This window comes from Rhyacophila brunnea, unplaced genomic scaffold (genome assembly GCF_057557595.1).
Source record: "Rhyacophila brunnea isolate RB1 unplaced genomic scaffold, BYU_Rbru_1.0 scaffold_4, whole genome shotgun sequence".
Classification (NCBI taxonomy): domain Eukaryota; kingdom Metazoa; phylum Arthropoda; class Insecta; order Trichoptera; family Rhyacophilidae; genus Rhyacophila; species Rhyacophila brunnea.
The window spans coordinates 25883416-25894046 of NW_028233068.1; positions in this window are offsets into that span (position 1 = coordinate 25883416).

Sequence of the window (10631 nt, forward strand, 5' to 3'; positions counted from 1 at the left end):
ATACCCGGCGGGCCGCAGTTTGCCCCCCCCTGAAATAGACTATATGACGATCGGGCACGAAGAGCGATTTAGTGTCTATGATCAAATCTATGCCTTCCGACATATTATTCATACATATTGTATGACAGCTGTGACATCGTATTTACACTCTGTGACACCCTGTGACACAGGACGCCAACATAAGAAACGGGTTTTTCGATATATATATGACCGATCGTCATAGAGTGTATTTGAAGCATTAGACAAAATATCTGCTGAGTGCGTGAATTCGGCAGTAATTTTTCTGCCCAGTTCATGCATTGGATAAATTAGATAGTAGCACTACGGTGGTATTTTTTGCAACTAAACTAAATGTGTCAAATGCTCATGCATTGGTCAAAATTTACGTATATTATCTATGGTCAAAATAGATGGTCGTGCTCCGGTGGTGTTTTTTTGCAACTAATCAAACTAACCAAATGTGTCGAATGTCATTGATTATAATATAAAAATATACCAATCAATAACTACAATGACGTGCATATCCATTTACTATGCGCAAAGAAAATCTAGAACTACAGATAATATGATAACGGAAGAATTTTATTAAAAGGTATTTTCGTGATTTGATTCCCGCTTGGGTTTCAATCGTGCAATGGTCGATTGTGTGTTTGTGATAGTTTGTTGACACTTGTTAGCTAACCTCAAAATGGACATTCAGTTGAATTCAGAATTACAAAACCTAACCTAACCTAATAATAATAATATTATATTATGTCCAATATTAACTAATAAAACCATCCGTATTAAATTTACTTTTTCTACTGTCATGTTGACAGTTTAAGAATTCCATAGCCTGGCGAATTCACGTACTCGGCAGATAATTTACCTAATTCATGAATAAGGCAACGGGCTTGACTATTACATGAATTAGCCAAAATTTTGCCAATTTCATGTAGTAGTCAATTTCGCACATTCGGCGTAACACATATATGCATCAAATATAATATACAAACTTGACTAATCCTATCCTATCCTATATGGTAAATTGGCTCAAAATATGATAATTTAAAAATGTGATAGGTATATATGTTGGAATCACTGTTAACACCTACACCAATCCCTTATTTTAAAGTGGATTAAAAATGCTTCACGGATATAATAAAACATTTTATATCAATGTATTCCATGTAAACTTGTCTTAATCATTGTGAGATATTGAATATAATAAAGCAAATACCCATTAACCGGCAGTATTCATATTGCGACACAAGTGCCAAGGCGTCCTCAAGATATATTTGTCTGTCTCTAGTACATAATTGATTGAATTCATTAGACATATTAATAGTATGATAGGTTATGCAATATTTATGTCATTATGTTAATTTAAAATGTTTCAGGGACACATTGATAATTTGTATAATGGAAAATTACTTCCATTCTTTCCCTTAATGATTATTAATTGGATTAGATTCTACTGTCCTACCACCTCTTCATGTCTTTTTTCAGAAGTCGCTACAGTTGGGTATTAATTAATATTACATATCAATGTTGTAAATATTGTGGGAGAAAAATCCTTAATGACATATGGCAGTCATATATTTTTATGATTATAAAAAGATTTCTAGGATGAAAAAAGATGGGGCATAATAATGACACATTATTTTTTTCTTCAAAGTCAACAGATTGTCCAATAGATACCCCAAATGCTTAAATTTCGAACTTTACATGGCATGACGTGGGCCTTTATCTATTAATATACGCAGATGCAATTTCTACCCGTGTGTAAGATGGCCAATGTTTATGGCTGCTATTGTTGTAGTTTTTGTTACAATTGCGTTTGTTGTATCGTCTTGTCTTGCCTCGTCGTCGTTCCTACTTTTCAAAATTATCAAACATTGCTGCTTATGTGACACGTTTATAGTACGGGTGTAGTATAGTATGTACATGGGTGTTGATACTTCGTAAGTGTTATTATCGATAGTATTCAACGGTTTGATTAGAGATAATATAGATTCATAAAAATATCGGTAATCTCTGAATACAAGGAAATATTTTATAACATGACAACACTGTAACTGTCATCACTGCTGCTGAGTTTGTTGCCTGTTCGTCTTACAATACCTACGTCGAAATCTTCAAAATAGTAGGAACAGTCCTACAAATTTATCTAAAGAACAGTCAAAAATGGAACTATTAACTACATTATGGACACCATTTTGAAAATGTCATTCGAATGTCAGATTCTGTCCAGTTGCGAGTTTCGATTGGGTAGTTTTCGACAGTGGCTCCCCCATCCATTCTTTAGATAAGATTGTAGGTCTGTACTTAATAACGTATGGTGGCGTATGAGGGGATAGATATAATCTTGCCATTATCAACAGCGGTCACTGTAACTACAATAGGTATATCACGTTGCTTTTCCATGTACATATATATTATCCATACCACACTATAAAATATAAACACGTGCTATAAAATCAAAGATGGTTGTAGAATAGTGTATAATTTTGAAACGCATACAAGAAATACTGGTTGGAGAATACTATGGTCATATGTTGAAATAGACGAGTACTAATGTTTACTTGAGACGATATTTCTCCTATAAATTACCGGTGCCTTATTCTGAGGAAATATTTCAAACATACCTTCTCAAATGATGATTTTTAGAAAATTATTTTTCGCCGATAACGTCGTGGAGTCTTTATATCCTTTGTTGGCCATTGCCACTTTTGCCGGTATGACTCCATACTCATACGTTGTCGAAAATGGAAAATCAAAATCAGTTTTCAAATATCCATATTTTCTTCTAATGCTCATTTCTGTCCTTTCATACGTTTGGAGTATAACAATGGTAACAAAAAGAAATGAAACATCGGTCGGAATCTTTGATGATTCCATTTTTGTTGTAGTATCAGACAAAATTAAGGCATTTCTCAGCATACAAAGTATCTGCGCTATTTATTTTGAAGTTCTGAATAAATCTCAGAAACACGCAAAGATTTTGGAATTACTCATGAAAATTGATGTTCTATGGAATAGTATAGGCATCAGGAAAAACTATACACAAAAACGAGTGAAATTTTCTATCATTGCCGTACTGCTTTTCTGTCTTTTGAATATTTGTACATTTTCGAGTATATTCATTTCATCTTCATGGGCAAAAAAACCGTCCATGGAATTGATCGTAGTGATTTTTTCTCCTGGATTTGCCTGCACAGTTGCGTTGTTAATTTTTACATCATTGGTGGAATTGACTTCTGATGATTTTTCACTATTGAACACTCAACTATCAACTATTTGTAGAAAAAGAACTGAAAGTACACGCATACAAATAACGATTGGTTTGTCGCAAGATGACAAGTTAATGCTACTATGGAGAATTTATGATAGAATATGTGACTGTACAAACCATATCAATCAATCGTTCTCGATAACAATCTTGTTGACGATCGGAGTTTCCTTTACGTGGATTGTTTTAAATTTATTTTATGTGCTCAACTCCATCGCTTTAATTTTCGGAGATCACCGATCGAACAACTTGCACATATTTATATATTTTAGTCTCTTTCAATGTTCAGTGCATATAGCAAATTTGACTGTTATCATTAAAAGTTGCAACAAATGCTTAACCAAGGTAAGATTCATAGTGTCATCGCTATTTTATTATAAATAAATTACATAAGCAGGTTTCTAAAACATTAGATTTTATTTAAAATTTTATTGTCAATAATATAATATTATAATCTTATCCAGTTCTATGACTATTTAGGTGCTGGGATTTAGGTATCTATCATTAAATATGCCTACCTACTTTTTGATATTATACATTACGTACCAATGTACTGATATTAATGATAGAGGGTAATTTTTACCCTTTTCAGAATAATTAATATCATCGATCATAATTTTTTAAATTTGAAATTAATACATAGACAGCGATTAAAATGCTCAGGGAATATTATTATCTACTTCCCTAACAATTTAATCTGGAATTGATTAAAGCAATACATACTGCATAACCATCATTATGTTGTTATAATTTACAACGGTTGAGATGAATAAAAATATCAGATGTGTATTTATGACATGATAAGGGTGTGGTAATGGTTCTTACGAACGTCTAAGGTAAAGCTGCCCCTGATCTTATGAGCTTTATGGGAAGGTGTCTTACAAAATTTACCTATTAAAACACTTCATGACACTTGTCCAGGGTTATTCTAACTACACAGTATCACATTTCCGTTATCTTTTGTGATCCAAAGTAACACAGATATTACTCGGGCCAATTTAGTGTACATGGCGGCTATCAGTGGCGAAGGGTGGAGGTAGGCTGTTAAGATCTGCCATAAACAGTGCACATTAAACTTTTTCAGACATACATATTTGTTTTCATTGAAATAAGACTACAATTTACAGATAGTGTTGGTTAGTTTTTAAAATTCAATTAAACCCTGAGAAACCAAGCCATAATAGATAATAGTCGAAAAATACATGTCTATCTATAAAATATCTAAAATTATGCGATTAAATCATACATAACTTTGAATATTTTATAAATAGAACTATATTTTTTATTTATTATAGTTTGGTTTAGGCAGGGCTAAATGAATTTAGAAAAATTAACCAACAATATGTGTAATATGTATTTTTAATCCAACAAAAACAAATAACTATGAATGAAAAAGTGTGTACAATTTTGTCGTATTGCCCAAATTAGACCAAAACTATTATGGTTTCGTTTAGGCATGGTTTAATTGATTTTTAAAAACCAACTAACACCATCTGTAAATTGTAGTCTTAGTTCAATAAAAACAAATACATATGACTAAAAAAGTTTAGTGTGCACTATTTATAGCGAATCTTAACAGCCTACCTCCACCCTTCGCCACTGGCGGCTATCTACAATAATTGGTACCACAGTGCTAAACGAATATATAGAGTCCGATTTCTATAAGCTGGCGTACACGTCATCACGGTTGTTTATGAACTAGTGCAGTGGTCGGCAAACCGTGGCTCGCGAGCCACATGCGGCTCTTTGGCCCCTTGAGTGCGGCTCTGTCACAAATGCCCTTTGCCATATTTGACATGGCTACAAAGAAGAAGCAAAGAAAATCGGATGACGAAAACCGTAAATTTAAAGTTGAATGGACCGAGACTTTCGCGTTTATTCAAAACTACCGACCAGTACTATTTGTCGGGAAAAATTGGTGCATAACACGAAGTCAAATTTGGAGGGACACTTTACAACTAAACACGCGTAATTTAGCACTAAATATCTTATTGGTGATGCAAGGAAGAAAGCAGTTGAGGAACTTTAGAAGAGGCAAGAAAAATCAAGTTCTGTATTTAATTACTGAATACAATCTTCCAACAATGTTAATATTGCATGTTTTGTGGTTAGTAAAGGGATTTCTAAGAGAGGAAATCAAGAGCAAATCGAGAAGTCGTCTTATTGATGAGAACCTGGAATCATCAATAAGACTTAAAATTAAAAACATCTACATACAAACCTGACGTACCCAAACTTTCCAAGGAGAAGCAAGGCCATAATTCACATTGAGTGTTTGTCAGTCTTTGTCATGATTTAATTTTATAGATACCTTGCTTACAATTAAATTTTTATCAATAAATAAGATCATTATTAAGTATGATATCAAGTTTTATTCAGTATACCAATAGTTTAATTATTAAGACTTAAATCATTAACTAAAGTTTATTACGTTAATAAACAGTGTATCTACATAGGTGTATAATTTCGGTTTAAGGAATTTGGCTCTCAAAAGAAATCTCAATCGCTGAATTGTTGATATTTGGCTCTGTTGACTAATGAGTTTGCCGACCACTGAACTAGTGGAACTAGATTCCTAAATTCCCCCTGCTTCAGCGTCTTAACACTGCATTACGTCCGCCCCTCGCCAACACATTGTCAATGTGACGCGATGACCTGTACGCCAGCTTATACAAATCGGAGTCTAAGTTGGTACCCATATTATGTGTACTGCACCTCTTTTTTTGTAGAGTCTAACCAATGTAGATTCCTGTGGAGCTTCGTGCATCTCAATTCCAATATATTATTGGCGAACTCTATCTCACTCTAAACAAGTTAACGCGGTAATCTCGGCCCACGCTAGTAAAGATCACGGCTGACATTTCATATCCCGGGTTAATTAATTGTCGGAATACGACATATCATTTTAATCACTATTTTTATAGATTTTGAAGTCAAGTGATATGTTAGAATAACCCTGCCCTGCGGGTCAGTGCAGCTATGAATAATTTCGTTCCCTACATAAAGTTGTAATTTCATAATAAATATATAATTCCTGCGTTACAAAGTAAAAATATCTTAGGTTTTAATTAACCGAAATACTGATAATTAGGTAATGAAATTAAGCTGTATTTACCGGTTATTATGCTGAAACATTGAACTGTGCTTAATTCGTGAATAATTACAATTCAAGCTCATATTGGCCATTATTTGACGACGCATCAATCATTTCAGAATAGAGTGTATCGCACTTTCACTAATCATCGGGCATATCTCTTTTTGGCAATTTTATGAATAATAATTTATGGAAGTGATAGTTCTGGTGAATCTAAAATTGTATTGAAATTTGGGTACAAGTCTGTTAACTGGAAGCCAGGAGGGTACAGCAGCAATTTTCATAGGCTATTTCGGCAAAATTCATGAATAATTCAGGAATTATAACCTAACCTAACAAATAATCCAGTATTTTCAAATTTTGTTTGCCACTGGCTACCACTAAACTGACAAGAACCGAAATTTGTTTGAAATGCTTTATATTTTTGACAGATGCAGGTCAAAATACTAAATATTGCTACAAATCAATCTGTAGTGTGAAATAAATTGTAGGTACCTTATTTTAGCTCCACTGTCTAAATATTTAGGTTCCCCCAACGTACTTCTTTTTAAGAAAACAGTGCTATCTATAAGTCTCTAATGGACCCCAGACTTACATTCGTTCTTTTAAAATTTATTTCCCACATGAAAGAATGTTTTTAGTCATATCAGTCAATACTCAATACAATATAATTCTTCAAAATTTTCAGGTGGATGATTGTGTAAAATCTGTAAATAAATTAATGCTGGAATCAACAAATGCACTTGACGTCTTGAAAATGTATCCACAATCTGCTGTTGGCTTTGCTGATAAGGTAAACGAGTTACAGTAGAAACTCAATTTATTTACTCGTAATTGGGGGGGGTAACAGAATTGGTGGTAACAGAAAAATAATGTATACTTCTTTTTTAATCCTACTTTACTGATTTTTAACTTACGGAAATATAAAAATTAGAATAATTGATTTTATACTGAATTTCAAATCATAATTTATGGTAGGTACTTTTCTGCCTAGTCTTATGTCTCTAATGTCATTTACCATAATGTTTATTATGCTAAATATGTATCTACATACTTTTATTATTTTTTGGTAATCAACGAGTGTTCAGTAATTTTTGAGATGAACGGGTCGTGGAAAAACTATTCAGATCACTTTGCCTCACCTATCCGCACTGTAATATAATATGCAGAACAGATTTAGTACTGTGTTCCCTTCATGTTCTGATAATATCTGACGAAATGCTCATCTATTTCAGAAATGACCTGTATGCCACAACTAATAATTGCACAAGCTCTACATACATATTTACTTTTTTAACTGCAAATATGAAATCTTTAACAAATAATTTTTTTATTTATTATTTTGATATAATTATTATTTTTTTAGCTGCAGCGGTTTTCGTTGTATATGCTGCACAATAAACCAAAGCTAACAGCTATGGGATTTTTCAACATAGATAACACATTATTCTTTACTGTGAGTAATCACTAATCATTTAGTACATAATATAGGTATTATTAACGTCATATTTTACATGACTTACATTTGGGTAGCTGGGAGGCAAACGAAGAGCTGGTCATCCTCGTCCAAGATGGAAGGATAGAGTCTAGTTGAATTTTCGGGTGTCCAAAACTCGAGAGAAGTGATTTTGGACAGATCTGAATGCAGGTAGATGTTGAAAGAGAGCGAGACCTACATAGGGTTGTAGTACCAGGAAAATGGAGATGCACTTTGTAAATTGTATTATTACCTACTATTAGTAATGTTGTGTGTTCAAAAGGTGCACTTACTAGAATAAGGCCACTCACAGTGGCGGCTCTAGCATCTTTTAGTAAGTGGGGTCAGATGGCGTGAAATATCTAGTAAGTACCTACCTAATCAATATTAATCAAAGCGTAAAAAACATATCTTTTGTAGCTATTACTTCATCTTAATATGCCTCCTGCGTTCAAAAGAATCTTATTGCAACAAGGAAAACAAAATAGTCTTTTCAAGGATACACTCGCCGTCAACCATGTTTTTTGGTAAACCGTTCGGAGTTAAATGCTTTTTTTTGTTTTGATTAGTTCATACACAATAACTAATTCTGTTGGTGACTGGTTGTTTGGTGAGGTCCTAATCGTTTCACTTCTAGTTTGTCTTCAAATGTCAATGTACTAAACTTATATTTCAATAAATGAATCACCTCATTCATCATAATACCTAATATTATTTATCAAAAAAATTTTACTAAGGGCAAATTTTTGGGCAGTTTTAAGTCGCATTTTTAGACCAATCGAGCGAATGTTTGTTCTTTCCCCATTCCAGCGAAATTTTCTTGACTTAAACGCTTTTTGTTGAGCGAGCATAAGAATTTCGCTGGAGTGGGAGAAGAACAAACATTCGCTCGCTTGGTCTAAATGCGGCTTTAGAAAGCCGAGTTCGTTTTTAGTCTCAATTCGTATACAAATTCATTAGGTAAAAACCTACTTTTTTATTACCCACATGCTACCATACATCTTAGATAGACAAATCGCAAACAAAATGACAGGTATACTTGATATCACCTACTGAGGATTGGAGTATGTCCACTAATCCTACTCTCAAAAATAATGGTAGTTTTAGATAGGTACGTAAAGGTTTGTTCGGACATGACGTGTTCCGGATGCCGCCAGAGAGTGCGACATTTGGTACCCTTGTGGCACAGCATCAAGGCCTTCCCTCACGGCGCTACAAAGACAATCTACGCGCTGCAGGTCTGGCATGGAGGGAAGCACGAGAGTTGACGATGGACCGATGAAAGTGGCGCGAGCTTGTGCCTGCCCTATGCCTCAATGCTGGGACAGTGGGACGTGACAGGGTGAAAGAAGAAGAGGTTTGAGGCGCCGTCACGTTTGGAGGCACCCTGATGATTTTTTGAAACTATGATGCGGGCACTTTCTAACGACCGCGTCGTCTGCTTTATGGAAAACCGCTATTGATTTCAACAGAGTTGTAATGATTGCATTCATTCTTTCATTTGTCGCCCTTTGTAATTTGCAAGCCAAGCAATGCATGGCCCGCCTACCTCCACAGGACATCAATGGGTATATATCTTATAATATATGTATTACATTGGTGTTTATGTAGGTACTTTAGGTTGTTTGGTACATAATCATAAAAAGGTTCACTACCCCTGTCATAGGTCATCATACCTAAACAAATTATAATGTAATATAACAATATAGTGGAAGTGTTCATTGGAAATAAATTCTGAATATAATTTTACATCGTCATTAAAAATGTATATTTTTAAGAATTTATGTTTGCTCGTAATTTAGTAAAATTTCGCGATGAATTACATATTACAAAGTTCAATATTTTATTTCTTTCAGATGTTTGGAGCAGCAACAACGTATTTAATAATTTTGATTCAATTATCTTCAGCTGATGTGAAGGTTGAAATGAATAATAATAACTGTAACATAACAGGTTTGCTCATAAATTCTACCGGCAAAGGACATTTTTAACCTACACTTTAGAAAATAATTAATATAACTTGTACTTGAATCAAATATTTTTATGTGATTATTCATAAAATCAGCACAGAAATTCAGTTTCGGTGGTATGTACACATTCATGTAAGTAAGGGCTGAGAATTAATAGTGGAGGCATCCGCATATTAGTATTATCGCGGCCATAACAAGAAAATGTAGGGTAAACATGTATTATCCTGCAGTTGGCAAGACTGCATGCATGAATCAAAAAAGTTTGGATGTTTCTGAATTTTCATGCGACAGTAGGATTTTTTCGATTTACCAAACATTGCAAACAGTTATTGTCACGATATTTTAAAATATGTACTCACTATTGCTGCCAGTAAATCCATGCACGTGTACAGGCGCTATGATATTAATAAATAACAAAATTAAAAATCCCCACGTCATCCTTATTATCTATGCATTCAAAATTAGAACGCGACAATGTTCAAATATTTGTTTTTTACCACGTTTTTATTAGCTCGTATTATTGTTTGCCCAGTACAGATTTTTTCTTGTGTCCAGTACTTACATTTTTTTGTTTATCCAAAATTTGTATTGGACGATTGAAGATTTTTAACTAACTTCCCGACTAGCTAGACATTTGAAACTTTGGAATATATCATCAGAACACCACGACAATGCATTAAGATTTTAATACTTTTAGCCATTTTTAAGCAGAACTGAATTATTCATTTTCAATTAATTCTGTCTTGTATGGAAAGTTATTTTGGAAGAAATTCGTAAAAATTAAAACACTATTATTGGTTGCTAAGGGGGTCCTAACAA